Here is an 18,441-nt window from a genome sequence, read left to right on the forward strand (position 1 = left end):
GTCTCCAGCAACGCGATGCACGCAGCTGTGTGTGGGAGCTGTTACGGTTTTACTTCAAGTCATTAGCATAGCTACCGTCGGGAACACCCACTGGAATGCGTTGACGGAACGCAGCTGTGTGTGGGAGCCGTTACTTACACCTGGCTTGACATAGTCGCTCCTACTCATCCTGGATTGGCATTAGTGAAACGAGTTGAGCTAGGATGACCAGACAACACTATGTCAAACCTCGCTTTATCACTTATCTTGGATGTCTTAATTCTGCCTTTGTGAAATACCCCTAGGCCATGAATTCAAAATCCTGTAACCCTGTAGGCATTTTTGAGGAAAAGTTGTCATACATGATATTTTGAAAGTTCAATGCCATGTCTTCTAAATGTGAATCCACCGTATAACATTGAAATAAGGGTCTCAGTTTTTCACAATTGTTATTGAAACAATGTGTATCGGTCATAGGCGACACACTACAGGTGAATAGGGTAACATTTTTCACTTATAGCTAATGCCATGACACTTTACTAGTTTTTTACTTACATTAACACAAGTAACTTTTGTATTGCATGTTTTCTGAAATGTTATGGTTATATATGGAAATGACGAGTCATTATCTATGTATGCACTAATTTGCATAGGCTACATTTCCAAAAACTGAATCTGAGAACTTCAAAATGAATGCATTTTGGTCACTTATTAGCCCATTTCACAAGATGGGGCCGCTGTGTAAATCAACTTCCTGTGGAAGAGCACTGTCCCATAGACAGCAAAAGAAAAGTCCACAGGAAAGACAGAAACAGGAAGACGTTTTACCCTGCCAATTAAGGTATCATTAACATCAATGAGGCCGGACACCTGGACACTGTGAAATTGGTCTATTTGGCATCTATTTCAGGCAAAACTGCGCGTGTGCGCAAGGCTTCACGACACCAACCTCGCTCCAGCAGCAAGATCACAACACATGATTGGCCTGATTTATTCACAACATACCACATAATTGGCACAATGTATTCACATCAACTTTTGGCGGTGGAAGGGGCGGAATATGTGTAGACAACTACCATGTTTGCGTTACAAACTAACCCCATACATGTCTATGGGAGATTCTTTGAGTGCCGTGTCTCCATTAGAAAGTCTCTGATAAAGATAGGAATAAAGCTGGAGAGTTTGATGTAGGTAAGTGCTATTGAGGTGTTTCAAAATGTGATGAACACCTAATATTTGGGAAACAGCCTTTAAACATATAGTTTGGAATTGAAATCTGCAGACACAAATCAGAAGTTTCGTAAAGCACCACTGCCTGTGGACGACACTAAAATGGATAGCTGCTTCTTTGGGCCTCGCTCCACGAAGCACGCGCATCCACACCTGTGGGGTATACTACGAAGCACGTTAGACATATCTAGGCTATGTAGACATATCAAGGCTTGATAAAGCCTTGACTCAGGGGTATACGTTAAGTGATACTACGATAGCAGTTATGTGATATATTTGTCAAACTTTCAGCTCAGATCTGTGCGCGTTCTCGGTGTTGGGATGACGTTGGCCAATGAAACGTGGAGACGCACAAGACCGCCTCTATTTAAAAAACAATTACTTCCGCATTCATGAGCGATAGCTTAATCTACACTGCGGTAATTTTTTGTGTCTAACCTATAACATCAAATAAATCAATTGTCATCAGTTGTTGTATGGTATGCACGTCCACAGTGGGATATTTGCACACACAGCACTATTAAAGCGCATTCGAGGTCCAAAATGTTAGTAGAGGCGGAGCTCCACCTGTAAGATATATGACAGAATCCTACACGTGAGATAAAAACGAAGTTAAGACAATTGATTGGTCAGTGAGCGGTAGATTACACGATTTGAGCTATAACTTAGCACATAACCTCCTCCCGACCAGGTTTGGTTGACAGCATAAGATGCCATTGTGATATAGCGACACTAAAACAAATCCACTTTCGTGTCACAGCATACCCTAGCTTTGAGCGCAAAATACCTCGCTAACCCACTAATCGAGATTCGTAGTACACCCCACTGGCCTTTCTGGAGTTCACTCACAAGATCTAGTGCTCTGGAGAAACCCCCCTTCTGCAGGTGCATAAGGCTGATGAGCTTGGTTTCCACATGTAGAGGAGGTGGTTGTTGCCTACCTCCCCAGCCACACAGGGTCAGCAGTAAGCCTACCTCCTACTGCTCCCAGAGAAGGCTTATGCAGGTCTCTAAGCGATGCCACACGTTTTTTAGGCTAAAACATTTTATGTCAATTACTGCAAACATTACCTAACCAAACGCTAGCTGTCTGTGTCCTGAATTCACTGTTAAAAAAAACACGATCTCTGTGGACAGCCCAGGCTCCAAAAACAGCAACAAAAACAACCTGGGCAAATCTAGCTCATAAAAACATAACAAACTGTTCCAGCAAATCACAGACAAGATGCCTGTTTAGGAGAGTTTCAATTGCACGGGAGCAGCACGGGAGGGAGGGGGAGGATATAGCGAGCTAGCTCTCTGTTTTGTTTGAAAGTCAACAGAAGTGACGTTATCCAGCATCGCTTAGAGTGCCTTTAATGTTTTCAGGCGAGGGTCGTCCCATTTACAATTTCAAGACATATATGACTACTTCAGAAATGTTTGCACAAAGTTCAGGCACAGATATTTTCCTTGCTTTAAGCCATGCTCATGCACGTGGGCAGTCATGCCAAGCTTTCACACCAACCCAGCCTCAGGTGTTGTCCTGACGGCCTTTTTGTGCCAAGCATTTTCTGAGTGCTATGATGGATGAAACTGCTTTACGGATGCTCATTCCATGCAAGGTGGACCCAGTTGGGCAGCCCTCTGGACAGTTTCCACTTAAAAAAAATGGTGCCGGTCAAAGTGACCGGACCGGACATTTTGATGATATGCCGGTCAAATATCATATTATCGCTTCTTAATTAGTCAAGTTAAGGAAAACTGGAGACAGGCTATGTAGCTTAAATAATGACATAATCAGGCCGTATAGAATGTGACATATTCATTAGCCTAACTTAAACATAACTAGTTAACTAGTGCCAACTTAACTAGTGTCAATTTAAAAATCAAGCAGTCACTATGCTGCCGCTTCGTTAGTTGTTTTAAATAGGCGTTGTATGTTGCTGCTACCCATGTTATCTCCAGTGGTTCAAGAGTTTCACTTGCACAGATGCGCGCACACACATTGAATGAGCGCTCACAACACTACCCCCTAATGCTCTTTATTTGATAACACTAAATTAAGAAACATTTCCTATTCTGGAAACTGTTTTTAGTTTCTTTGTCTTTTGGTCTGCGAAAAGTCAGACAAACACAGGGCGGATATCAATCTGGATACTGTAAGTCTCCCTGGTCAGAGTGAAGCTCCACGCCTCTCTTGCTCCAGAGTGCTTATAGCCTGTGCATTTTCACACCTACTTTTACAATGGCAACTGTTACTCATGACACCCCCTCTTAGCCGCATTCAAGGTTCATTACCTTCCACAATAATTCTACCCATGGTAGTGCCCTCCTCATTGCACTCCTATTCTGAGACAGGAAATAATGCAACACACCACAATGAAACATGCCATCCACCCAATTCCTGCACAAGACAGACTGAGGGTGTTTTACAGCAGATACTTTCTTTTGGCAGAATATGGAGGTATCAACGAATGCTAGCAGGAGTCTCTATGTCCCTCTCTTGCTCCAGCATCCAAAACAATCATAAACAAAACAGCCAGATGCCTCTTTGTAAAATAACAAAGACACCTTCATAAACAATAACAAGTTTTATCGTGAGACTGTGTGTCGTTTGGAGCAGCGTATCGGTAGGCTATATTAAAAGCAGAAGATTTTCAGTTTGCTTTGGGATTTAATTCACTTTTGGATTTTTTGATTATAGTGCTAAATGTTGGGACTGTCGCAGGAGACGTACTGTAGGCCTATCAGCAATCAAAATGAAAGCTCATCAGGGGGTAATATTGTGGAAACAACTGAAAAAACATTGGGTAAATATAGCTGCAAGCAGCAATGAGGGGGCCAAGCAGTTGAGCAGGAGTTGGGATTGGATTGGATTGGACTGGACTGGACTTGACAGTGTTGTGTTAGATTGGATTGGATTGGACCGGATTGGATTGGACTGGACTGGATTCGAAGGTCACCAAATTTATTGTACTCCTAAGTCCACATACCAAGTTTGGTTTAAATTGGTGAAAGTGTTGATAATTATAGCACCCCTAGTGGTGAAAGCACACCAAATTAATTGTGCATCCTCAGGATGTAGTCCCAAGTCCACATACCAAGTTTGGTTGCGATATGTGAAAGTGTTGCTAATCATAGAGCCCCTAGTGGTCAAATGTCACCAAATTTATTGTGGGTCCTTAGGATGTGTTTACGACGCAACGTACCAAGTTTGGTGTCAATGCGAAAAAGTCTTCCTAATTATAGCGCCCCTAGTGGTCAAAGTACACTAAATGTATTGTGTGTTCTCAGGATCGGGTCCCGAATCCATATACCAAGTTTGGTTTCGATAAGTAAAGGCGTTGCTGAGGCCATCCTTAAAAATATTCTCGTTGCAGTAACAGCCAAAAAAATAAAAAAAATGGGTCGGTAGGTAGGTCAATATTTTTTTTTTCAAGATTCAGAGTAAAAAAAAAAGTACAATTTTGGTCATGGTGTTTACGTAGGTATGAATTTAAACAATTGTGCATATTGTGACGTAACTGACAAACCTCAATCTGATGCAGGTTATGTAGACCAGCCTTTCTCAAACTTCTTTGACCTGAGGCCCAGTCATGGCAGACTTTGGGGCCATAAGGCTCATCTACACGTACCCAACCCCACTCCCTCCAAATCAAATTGTCATTATCATTATCACAATCATTATTATGCCTAGATTGTTATACATGCACTTTCACTTAAATATTTTGTGACATGCACATCAGAGGACTGCTTTAGTAATGTAAGATATAATTAGTTTCATTACTTTTGCATGGTTGCATGATGCTTGTGTTACCGGCCTCAGACCTAGGGGAATCTGGGCAGGTACAAGACCACAGGCTGGATAGCACTGTGGGTTGAAAAGAAGTGGAGATACAGAAATTATGTCTTTCTCAAGCACTGGACGTTTATTTCTTGAGTAAAAAATCATTCAAGAGAGCAATAACAGATAGGCCTAGCACACACTATGGCACTGGACATATTCCAAAACATACAATTATAAAATATACTATAATAATATAATATATCAATATAATATAAACATTGAAATACCTCTTGATATTATAAACCATAGTTTCAAACATTACTAATATAATAAATGTAATCAATAGACCAATATAGAAAGCATTGGCATATATAATATACAATACAAAACACTTTACCTAGATAGTATGAAATAGACAGTGGTATACCTTTATAATATATCCAATATGCTTCAACAAATAACACTATACATCAAATGACATTGTATGTAAACCATACAATGTCCTAATACATTCCAGTATAGGCTACATATACACAGGCTACTTGGCTATCTTGTTATCAATTAATTCTTCAAAGTGAACACCCATAAAATAACAACGGTTATATTGGGTTACCTTCATCAAATACATTAACAACATTTTCATTAATCAAATACTTAGAATACTATACGATAATAATATAAAAACTACCATTGAAACTGTTCATGTGACTGTCATAACTATTCACCAGCACAACGCATCGGTCTGCCGTTTGCGTGTGTCTACATGCACGCGCACACCAACTGACAACACTGGCGGCAACGTACATTGAGAACCTGACAGGCTCTGGCTAACAAGATATACTAGCAAATTAGAATGGAGCACAACTAAACCAAACAAAAGTACAAAGTACTGAGAAACTTAACATACATGTTACATACACTTAAACATTAAAATACTGACGTTCACTCGACGCTATACCTGTTTTATAGTTCATACAGAAAGACGAGAGAACGGAAGCTGAACTGACGGTAGCTTGCTAACTTAATCTAGCTTCTGCTAGCTCGCTAGCTACAGTATAAAGAAAATACTTCTAAACATTCTAAATCACATTTCTACACATGACATGACTTTTTACACTACACAAACGTACTGGTGAAATACTCTTTTGATACATATTAACAGAAATTGGAAAGGTTTAAAAATATACCTGTGGGTTGAAAAGAAGTGGAGATACAGAAATTATGTCTTTCTCAAGCACTGGACGTTTATTTCTGAGTGCTCGAGCTACCGTCTCCACGGCAACCCACTACGGTAAAGCAGTGTAACATCGCCATCTACTGGCATGAAGTGAAATACATGGGAATGTTATCTTAAATGTAATAAAACAAAAAAAATAGGAGGGGGTAACTGTTTAATTAAACTAATATAAGAGGCCATTTTCTCTACCCATTACACTCTCCCCTACTTTAAAAGATGTCTCCTGACATCCAGAACTAAACTGGACTACTGGCTACAGTGGTACTCACAGACTATCGGTCAGGACGTCAAGTAAGTACGGTCTTCAGGAGTCATCAGTCTGAACAGGAAGTAAGCCAGTATGTCAGTCACAGGTAAGTAGTATGGAGGTAAGGTTCTATGTCAATGTCAGTGTCTTTCATGTCCTGGTCAATGTCAGTTCTACTATACATCCATACAGCTGGGGGAGGATAGTAGCACATCTCATGGAACACTGGGTAGGCCAGCATGGGCAAAGGGGTACAGTACATGGCATTTGTTCCCATTCTACAAGGCTGGTAGGAGGGTTCTCCTGACTGGTCATACATGAAGATGCTTCTGGGTTTAACTGGGCGGGTGGACCTCCTCAGTTGCTGATTTACCTCTCTTACTGGCTGAGGAACAGGCACAACATTTATCTCAGGATCCTGAGGACTTCCACTCTCCACAGCATCATCACTGTGTTGTTCCGGTCCTTCTACAGCTGGGGACAGATCTACCCTTCTTGGTACAGGCATTGGCTCTGCTGTCACCAAAGGGTCAGATGGTCCTGGCCACCATACATCCTCAGACTCAGGTGCTCGGCTCACTGGTTGATATTCTGGAGCCACAGCCCTCAGCTCACTGCGTCGCTCGGGTTGGGGTGGGTGGTGTCTAACAGCCTTCCTCTCATACACAGGCAAGGGTCTGAGGTTGTAGGAGTACTCTCCCTCATCATCTGAGGTGCCGACATCAGACTTGGCTGCTTCCCTGGGTGGCATATGACGTCTCCGTCTTTGGGGCTTCTGCTCCACACCAATGTCACGTACCTCAGGGCCGACTGGCAAGTCACTGACGGGCAAGAGGAGGTTGCGGTGGAGCACCCGGAGGGTCTGGTCACCTGTTTCAGCTTGAATTCGATATACCGGTCCATCTCCCAGCCTCTCGATGACACGGTGGATCTTTTGTTCCCAGTAAGATCGAAGTTTGCCTGGACCACCTCTCTCAGACAGGTTCTTGACAAGCACACGATCACCGGGTTGCAGCAAGGCTCCTCTGGCACCTTGGTCGTAGTGCCTTTTCCCTTTTTCAGACGACTTCTTGCTGTTCTCAGAGGCAATCCGGTATGCATCCTGCATCCGGGAAGCCCAGGTTTGTGCATACTCTTGCCGTGTCTGTGCCAGCCGATCTGGGTCGAGGTTGAATATAAGGTCAATGGGCAGCTGTGGATGTCTCCCAAAGAGGAGGAAGAATGGTGAGTAGCCTGTAGAGTCATGCTTCGTGCAGTTGTAGGCATGGACTATGCTGGGGAGATGGTCTTTCCACTCTGCCTTCTTTTCCTCATGGAGCGTCCTGAGCATCTGGAGAAGTGTTCTGTTCAGGCGTTCAACAGGGTTCCCCTGCGGATGGTAAGGAGTAGTTCGGGAGTGAGAAATTCCCGCCAGCTGCTGAAGTCTCTGGAACAGGGTGTTCTCGAATTCTCTGCCCTGGTCATGGTGGAGCTTTTGAGGGTACCCGAAGCGTGGAATGAAGTCATAGAAGATCTTTTCAGCCGCTGTTTTGCCAGACTTGTTTCGAGTTGGGTAGGCCTGAGCAAAACGGGTGAAGTGATCTACTACCACAAGGACATACTCGTAACCTCCTTTACTGGGATCAAGGTGAAGGTAATCAACAGAGAGCAGCTCAAACGGTGCACTAGTTGTGATTGAGCCCATTGGTGCTTTCTCATGCACAGCAGGTCGCTTTTGCTTGATGCATGGGCACCGGCGGATGACGTAGTCCTCGATGTCGCGCTGCATAAAAGGCCAGTAGAACCGTTGCCTTGCAAGGTGGATAACTTTATCAGCGCCAACGTGTCCCATGTCATCGTGCAGGTGTTTGAGCACTGTTGACTTAAGTGCTTTGGGAAGGACCAGTTGTTGATTTTGTCCTGCATGCCTGTACAGAATACCATTATCCAGTTTCAGCCTGCTCCACTCATGCATAAGCCGTCGTGTTCCTGGTTGCATTGGACTCCGGTCTTTGTCTCGCGGATTCCATCCGCTCCCTTTCAACTGTATCACCTCAGAAATGGACTCATCTCCTGTCTGGGCAGCTCTGATGTCTTCTAGGGTGAACATGGGCGTACTCACCAGAGGAGGGTCGTCATCACAGGTGGAGATCTGAAGGGCGGCAGCCCAGGACACATCCTCATCCCTCTGAGCTTTATTCCCCTGCCAGATGGCGGATACAACCTCGGGTGGCATTGTCTCAGTGTACTCCTTCAGGTGGTCTTGGAGTTTCACTGGAAACCTGGACAGGGTATCCGCGTCAACATTCACCTTGCCTGGCCTGTACTTGATGTTGAAGTGGAAGTCGGCTAATTCACCAACCCAGCGATGTCCAACAGCGTTTAGCTTGGCCGTGCTCAGGACGTAGGTGAGGGGATTGTTGTCTGTATACACAGTGAACGTTGTTGCATAATACAGATAATCACGGAACTTATCGCATATGGCCCACTTCAGGGCGAGAAACTCAAGCTTACTGGAATGGAGATGGTAATTCTTTTCAGCAGGCGTGAGCGACCTGGACCCATAAGCAATAACCCGGAGTTTGCTGTTCTGTTCCTGGTATAGCACAGCCCCCAAACCTTCATTGGATGCATCAGTGTGCAGGATGAATGGCAAATCGAAGTCAGGGTAGGCCAAGATGGGGGGTTTGATCAGCATGTCCACAAGGCGGGACACAACAGCACTGTGTTCGGGTGTCCACTGAACTGGTGTCCTGGATGGTAACTGACCACAGCGCTTGCCTTTTTGGGTGGACTTGGCTGCAACAGGACTCTTGTTGGATGGGGCCGGATGTTCTTGAAGTTTAAACAGTGGCCGGGCTATTCTGGAAAAGTCCTGGATGAATGAGCGATAGTAGCCCAAGAAACCAAGTAGAGCTCGGACCTCTCCGACATTCTTTGGCTCCCTCTCCTTCATCTGCAACACAGCTTCCAGGTCTTTGGGATCTACCTGAACACCTTCACTCGTGACCAAGCGTCCAACATATCTCACTTGGCGTTTGAACAGCTCACACTTTTTCGGGCGCAGCTTCACACCATGCTCTCTTAAGCGACACAAAACCTGTCTTAAGTCCTCAACATGGCCCTGGAAAGTCTTGGAAAAACAGAGCACATCATCCAGGTAAGGAGAGCAGCATTCATCTCTGAGACCAGCCAGCACGCCTTCCATGCAGCGTTGGAATGCTGCTGGAGCGTTGGTGAGACCAAATGGGAGGCGTACCCACTCATAAAACCCCCAAGGTGTGCTAAAAGCTGTCAAATGCCGGCAGCTCTCTTCAACAAAGCCTTGGTGGTAAGCACTGCCCTGGTCTAGTATAGAAAACCATGAGTTGCCTCCTAAATTGTCAAGCAGGTCTTGGATGCGTGGAAGTGGGTGGCGGTCAGGGATGGTTTTGCTGTTCAGCCCCCGGAAGTCAACACAGAGACGTAGGCTCATGTCCTTTTTCCTCACACAGACTACAGGAGAAGAGTATGATGAGGTGGATTTCCTGATCCAACCACGGTCAAGCAAGTTCTGAACATAGTCTTTTACCTCTTGATACAAGGGCTTTGGGATGGAATTGTAAGACTTTTGGACTGGTGTTTCATCTGTAAGGTTGACTCTAAGTTGGAGACCAGGCATACAACCAATGTCAGCATCGTCTTTGGCGAACACATCAGATTGCTCAAACAACATTTCCTTCACTAATCTCTGTTGATCCTCAGCTAGATGTGATACGTCAACAGGAGGGTGCCACATAGTCTGTCTGCCTTGTTCTTTGTTCAGGTAAGTCGCTGGATCTGTACTTAACTGGGCTGAAAGGGTTTGGACAACGCCATGCGGCATATGCTCAAGACTCCGGACAGGTTTCATGTCGGCCATTTCCTCAAGAGTGCCGAGAGTGATTCTTTGGGTCAAATAAATGGCATGTCGGGTTGCATTTTGGATGGGAATTTTAATGCATTTTGAGGGCCCACAGGGAATGTCAACTAATGCAGGGAACAGTTCCAGACCCTCAGGGCAGGTGTTTTCTATAAGAGGCTGGAACAGCATGGTACGGTTCCCTGGTAACCCCCTAACCCTGCACCTGACCTCATAGACTCTACCAGCAGGGATAGTGACACCTTTCTTGCCTGTGTGTACAGTACACAAGGCTGTCTCGTCAGTGGTAGTTATCTGAAGGGCAGAGACCAAAGCCTCAACTAAGTTCTTGGGGACACTTAAAGCGTCAGTCAGGATAGCAGTCACATTCACAGCGTTGTCATGCTCTTTGATGAGCTCAGCTATGACGTTACTACCTAACAGGGGACATTGACAAGTCTGACTGACCAGTAGGGGCACTCCAATTGTCACAGACCCATGGCGCTCACTACAAATCTGCAGGTCAACCTCTGCCCATCCATCAAGGGGAACTTGTGTACCATTTGCTGCTGATATTTCAAAAGGCTGATTGGCAAAGAGGGACTGAAGTGGTTGGATTTTGACATGGGGTGATGCTCTGTCTATCCAGGTTTTGCTGACCATCGTCACCTGAGACCCTGAGTCTAAAAGCATTTCAATGGGCACACCATTGATGTTGCAAGAGACGGTACAACGTTTCCCTATGAGCTGGGCGATGCATTTTTTTTTATCTGCTTGGCATGATATGGGTGGCGGCTTGATTTTAACAGTGGGCTGAATGCTGTTCACAGTCACTGGCTGCCCTGCTCCAGCGACCTCCTCCCGTTTCCCGACGACTTCCTCTGTAAACAGCCAATAGCTCGGTGTCCTGCCTGGCCACAGACAAAACAATGGGGACAGCTCATGGTTCCGCTCACTACGCAGTCGTGGCATCTACCTTTTTTGTCAGCTGACAGTGACTGTGGACGACTAACAGGTGTGCTAGGGTGGCCAGACTGTGTGTTAGGGCGGCCAGACTGTACACGTTCTGCAGACCTGTCGACGAGTGTCATGTGTCTGGTCAGTGAGGACACTTGGGCAGTCAGCTCTCTGATAGCGGCACGGTTAGCCTGTAACTCAACGTCAACTTGACTTGGTTTTGTCGCGTCAGTCTGTCCGTCATGGTCATATTGGGCAATGCTTACAGTCACAGGTCTAGACTTCGCTACAGCACCCAGGCGTTTTAACCTCCCCTCTTCCTCAGTCATGGACTTGGTCATCTGTTCTAACAAGAAGTCATCGCTAACCTGCATGTCAGAAAGAAAAGGTTTGATGTCATGTCTAACATAAGTGTTTCTCTCATTTAGACCTTGGTAGAGTGTGTGTAGAAAAGTACCCTGTACAAGCCTTCTGTCATAGCTAAACTCTACACCAGGTTGCTGTGACTCAAAAATAACTCTCTGCTTTAACCCCATAAGCCTGTAGAGAAACTGCTGTGGACTCTCTCTGTCATGTTGTCTAGCATTACTGAGCTCTTGAAAGAGCTCGGTTACACTTTTATCCCTGATGTGAGAGCGGAGGAACCTTTTTAACCCATTCACTGTTAAATCATCATGGTTAGTGAGCATTTCCCTGAAAGTACCTGGCTTAGTTATCTTAAGCACAGCTCTAATAATTTCAGCCTCGCTAAACCCCTCTTGTAAAGCAGTGTCAATCTGCTTACAAAGACCATTAAAAGAAATGTCAGAACAAGTGTCAGATATCTGACCACTGTGTATTTTACACTCTCTACGTGGAAGCAGAGCAGTAACATCAGACAGCCTGACTACCTGGTCTGTTACAGTTGAGGATAGGCTTGTCCTACCATGGTGGGCACCATGGATGCCAATGACGCTGGGCTGGGCTGGTCTCCCTGTAGGAGCAGGTGCATGAACATCTCTGTCCATGAGTGACGTGTGTGTGTGCATGTCCATGGATGACAAATGTGTGTGAGTGTCCGTGAACAACGGGTGTATGTGAAGGTCTGTGGACGACGGGTGGGTGTGAATGTCCACTGATGAATGTGGGTGGATGTCCCTTGTGGCGGGAGGTAAGAGTTGGTGTGTAGGAGTCAGTGTGCCGTCCATGCGAACGGTGGAAACACAAACCTCACCAGACCCAGAGTCTGCAGATGTAAGTTCCTGCAGCAGGTCCCGGAGGGAGAGGAGTTGAGCCATGCCTTCATCTTCCATTGCCTTCAACCTCTCGCTCCTGGTGTAGTCGATGATTAAGTCATAGAGCTCTGGCTCACTGAGGCCCTCAGTGCTTTCACCACCATCTTCAATTGACCTGGCAACTGACTGCAATTGACTGGAACTCAGTGCTGGAAGCTGTTTGATGATCTGGAGGATCAACATTCGCCGTGGGGTTGCTGTAGTCATCGTGACGTCTCACCGGTGACTGTTGCTCTCTGGATGACGCTCAACACAGCAGCCTTCCCTGAAGCCTGGACACCTGGTCTCACCGTCGCAATGACTGTCTACCTCGCTTTGCGATGCTGAATCCCGGACGAGCCCCCAATTGTTACCGGCCTCAGACCTAGGGGAATCTGGGCAGGTACAAGACCACAGGCTGGATAGCACTGTGGGTTGAAAAGAAGTGGAGATACAGAAATTATGTCTTTCTCAAGCACTGGACGTTTATTTCTTGAGTAAAAAATCATTCAAGAGAGCAATAACAGATAGGCCTAGCACACACTATGGCACTGGACATATTCCAAAACATACAATTATAAAATATACTATAATAATATAATATATCAATATAATATAAACATTGAAATACCTCTTGATATTATAAACCATAGTTTCAAACATTACTAATATAATAAATGTAATCAATAGACCAATATAGAAAGCATTGGCATATATAATATACAATACAAAACACTTTACCTAGATAGTATGAAATAGACAGTGGTATACCTTTATAATATATCCAATATGCTTCAACAAATAACACTATACATCAAATGACATTGTATGTAAACCATACAATGTCCTAATACATTCCAGTATAGGCTACATATACACAGGCTACTTGGCTATCTTGTTATCAATTAATTCTTCAAAGTGAACACCCATAAAATAACAACGGTTATATTGGGTTACCTTCATCAAATACATTAACAACATTTTCATTAATCAAATACTTAGAATACTATACGATAATAATATAAAAACTACCATTGAAACTGTTCATGTGACTGTCATAACTATTCACCAGCACAACGCATCGGTCTGCCGTTTGCGTGTGTCTACATGCACGCGCACACCAACTGACAACACTGGCGGCAACGTACATTGAGAACCTGACAGGCTCTGGCTAACAAGATATACTAGCAAATTAGAATGGAGCACAACTAAACCAAACAAAAGTACAAAGTACTGAGAAACTTAACATACATGTTACATACACTTAAACATTAAAATACTGACGTTCACTCGACGCTATACCTGTTTTATAGTTCATACAGAAAGACGAGAGAACGGAAGCTGAACTGACGGTAGCTTGCTAACTTAATCTAGCTTCTGCTAGCTCGCTAGCTACAGTATAAAGAAAATACTTCTAAACATTCTAAATCACATTTCTACACATGACATGACTTTTTACACTACACAAACGTACTGGTGAAATACTCTTTTGATACATATTAACAGAAATTGGAAAGGTTTAAAAATATACCTGTGGGTTGAAAAGAAGTGGAGATACAGAAATTATGTCTTTCTCAAGCACTGGACGTTTATTTCTGAGTGCTCGAGCTACCGTCTCCACGGCAACCCACTACGGTAAAGCAGTGTAACATCGCCATCTACTGGCATGAAGTGAAATACATGGGAATGTTATCTTAAATGTAATAAAACAAAAAAAATAGGAGGGGGTAACTGTTTAATTAAACTAATATAAGAGGCCATTTTCTCTACCCATTACACTTGCATAAGAAAAGAAATACTTCTCAAAACAGCAACAATTATATGGGTGCTATTGTTTTGGGATGTTTCCCTCGTGCAAGCATCATACATTGGTATGGAGAAAAAAAAATACATGTTTTTTAATGAAGTTTAATTTGAATGCCTGAATGTAAGGATTCAGGAAACACAATACCAGCTTTTTTGGCGAGCAGATAGGCGTAAATCACTGATCTGTTGATCTTTAACAGATAGAAAGAAGGCTACAATAGCTTTTGGCCACGTTATATTCAAATTTGACTATACAATACTCAGTGCTATACAGTGTATTATACAGTCTCTGCTCTGTTTCTATGGAAGTTCCAAAAATCAACGTCGTTCTATCAAGTGTCGTTAAACAATTAAATAGCATCCAACAGGTTGAAGCGAAGCTTTGATACCAACGTTATTGATTATTTTCAGTTTCTCTCGCGCAGACGCCTGCATTGAATGAACGCTCATACCACCACTTTATTGTATGGCTCCATGTTTAATGACATCGATAGCAGAAACGTTTGTTTTCTTTTTTTTGTCGGCCCGCGGTATCTTTATCAACTTCGCAGCAAATTATCAGACGAAGAACCGGGCCTAATTTCACTCCACGACTCCGCGGACCATCAGTCTTGCGGACCCATATTTTGAGAAATACTGAATAGACCACAACCAATTTCAATTCTTCAACACGGTCACCGTTAGACTAGAGGTGAGAAGGAATGGGAAAAGATCTGGGCACAGTTCTTCCAGAACTTCGTGCCAAGTAATGAGCGTTGTCGAGATGTTTGTGTGAATGAAACGAAGCGTATAGGCCATAGTGTGACATGCGTAAACCAATGGTGTACAGATGACGCCACAGGGTTTTATTTAAGAGAGCCTACGTTTGTATGTAGGCAATTTATATTCACAATCCTTAGGCCTACTAAAATAAATAGTATTTTATTTGTATTGGTTGTTTAGAGTAAAATAAAAAAAATCGGTCGGTCTTAACGCAAGTTTACAACCGGCAAGTCAGTCGGACTAAAAGGGGAAAAAATAAATATGTGGGTAGGTTCTAAATTGACAGGGTCGGTCGGGTTACGGCAAACGAAAATATTTTTAAGGATGGCCTGAGATATGAGCTAGTTTCCTGTATCTCAAGCGCCCCCTAGTGGTCGAAGGTCACCAAATGTATTGTGGGTCCTCAGGATGGGATCCCAAGTCCATATAGCAAGTTTTTGGTTTCTATATGTGAAAGCATTGCTGAGATATGACCCGCTTCCTGTGATTATAGCGCCACACAATAGTCAAAATGTACCAAATTTCTTGAGCCTCCTCCTTACTGGGTCCTGAGCACATGTGGTAAGTTTAGTCTTCATACGAGAAAACCTTGCTGAGATATCACTTCACTTCCTGTTTGGTGGCTTTGCCGACAATTTTAATTGGCTGCTTCGGGCGAACGGTTTTAGATTTGAAGATGAAAAGGGATAACTTTTATGGGGCTTGGTCTAAAGATCATCTGCACCAAGTTTCGTAAAAATCGGACATCAATTACGATGACATCACAATTTTGCTTGGGTCAGCCTATGGACCTCCAACAGCATTAACCAAGGGGGCAGGCAAACGTTCGGAGAGCGTAGACACTATGGCTGATCTGAGGCTAAATAGTAGACCAGTTCACCTAGCCATCCCATTGAAGCCCATTCAATGTTGGCACCACTTTGACATCAAATAACGTTACAGCTGAAGCGTTTTAAGCCTTTATATGAACCTTTTCTATTTTCAGAGTAATACAACATTGTGTAATTGGCGTCATAACCTCGTAATTGACTTAACGGCTGAGTAATAAACTTTTTTCCGAAATCAATGCTAAAGTGACGTAATGAGCATACAACCAGAGCGGGTGAAAGCATCGCACAGGAGCAAAATAACCGTATTCTCTGGATAAGAACGAAAGCATCGGAGCACATTTCTGCGAAGTTTTGATGAATTGACAGTAGCCAAGGCTATGAATGTGGCGAGTGCTGTTTATATGAAATCACATTTATCTACGAACAACTAGGACATTTAGAACAGTAATGTAGACATGGTGGTAACGAAGTAAGTCTCAATCTCTCGGTGCAGCTATCACAAGAGTTACACAAGTCAGACTACGTGCCTACATTACATTTACGTCCCCTGAGCCTGCGCAGAAAGCCTCGTCGACCAACAGGAAACGGTTGAAATTTGCTTCACCCGCATCGATTGACGTCTACGTGATGACTCTGTCCATATCTTTTACTGTCTATTGCATTAACAGACCCCACTAGTACATTTTAATTCCAAACACAACAGCAGCTACAAGCCAAAACGCATTTTTCCTAATTGCAGCGCCCCCTAGAGGTCAAAGGTCACCACCGCTGGGGTCCTGAGTCCACGTACTAAGTTTGGTTGATACATGAAATGGTTGCGGATATATGAGCTCACTTCCTGTTTGGCGGCTGTTACAAGAGAACGGTTTTAGTTCCGAAGACGAAAAGGGATAACTTTTGTGTGGCTTGGTCTGAAGATCATATGTACTAAGTTTCATGAAAATCGGACAATTTATGTGAGGCGTGAAACTTTTTGACAAAATCCAAAATGGCGGAAAATCCAGGGGACTAGGACTGCGTTGGACTAGGATTGGCCCAAGGATTCCAACAATACATACTTTTTGACAATCGGATATACGGGTCAAAAGTTACGTGTGTGAATGCACGTCCAACTTTGGCCTGTTGGTGGCGCTAGAGCACTCGAGGTGCCGACATGAAACTTTGTGAAATTAATAGAGATGCACCGATATGGAATTTTAGGGCCGATAACGATAACCGATATTTATTGGTTTGTTGTGGCCGATACCGATACGATAACCGATAATATTACTCTTGAAAAAAAATTGTGAAAAGTGATTTGGGAAAAACATTTAATAAGCATAATTTAATTGCAGTAATTTTACCTACCACCAAATGATGGACAGAACTCATAATAGTCCTCAATAGTACAGCAGTCAACATAACAGTAGCCTAGCCCTACAGTATGTGTGGCTCCTTTAAGTGAACATGACGTCAGTGAATTGCGAGTAAGTGGCTAGAGAGTATGAATTGTTTTCATTTAGGACTAAACACTCATAAACGGCTCAGCTGGGAATAAGCTACAGTATAGTGACCAAATCAGAGTTTGTGAGGGAAACTTAGGTTTAGTTTCAACTGCGGGTACCTGAATAAAGCTGCAACTCCTCAGACTGTATCTTATGTCCGTCTACTCTGTTGCGCACAACCTGCTGCAGCAGAAATGAAAGGGGTTAGCCCCGAAGGTTTTAATAACTTATTATGATGACCTGTCTGGAACTGAAGCAGGAATGGTTAGCATATTTCTAGGTAATAATACAAAACCCAAGCTAAAGTAATGCAAATATAATACTAAAACACAACTTAGAACTAGGCCTACTTATGTACTCGTCCCACTAACGAGTTTGTTTATTTGTTTCCCCGACCAGCGCGGTAAAGTGCAAACACATCAGCACAAGACGACTCTAGATAGGGCTGAGCTCCGCTCTGGTAAGGTTAAATGGCGGATCATTCACGAGAGGATTTTGAGATGCACAGATTCCCAAATGAACGCATATCCACATATTTTGTTAGAGTGGTGAAATACATTCACACCGCTGACATTATATTGAGGAAAAAGTATAGCCAACCAAGCTCAAGTAGCTCAGTGTAGCCAGACGGACCTTACGTAGGCCTAAATTAGGACTTTAAAAAATATCGGCGCAAATTATCGGCCAGAATTCTGTTACCAGACCGATAATAATATTTTCATTTTTTCACTTATCGGCCAATAATATATTGGCTGCCGATATATCGTGCATCCCTAGAAATTAATCATGGGACTGTCCACAATCAGTCTGCCAAATTTCGCAACTTTTTACCAGACGGTTCTATGGGCTGTCATAGACTCCCATTCGGGAAGAAAGAAGAATAAATATAGCTGCAAGCAGTAATGAGGGGGCCAAGCAGTTGAGCAGGAGTTGTCATGGCAACACAATGTTGCTACATTATACACACACCTAATTAACCTCCCATCCGACCCACCACACACATATACACAGATAAACCTCCTTGTATA

This window comes from Alosa sapidissima, chromosome 24 (assembly GCF_018492685.1).
Source record: "Alosa sapidissima isolate fAloSap1 chromosome 24, fAloSap1.pri, whole genome shotgun sequence".
In the NCBI taxonomy this organism is placed as follows: Eukaryota; Metazoa; Chordata; class Actinopteri; order Clupeiformes; family Clupeidae; genus Alosa; species Alosa sapidissima.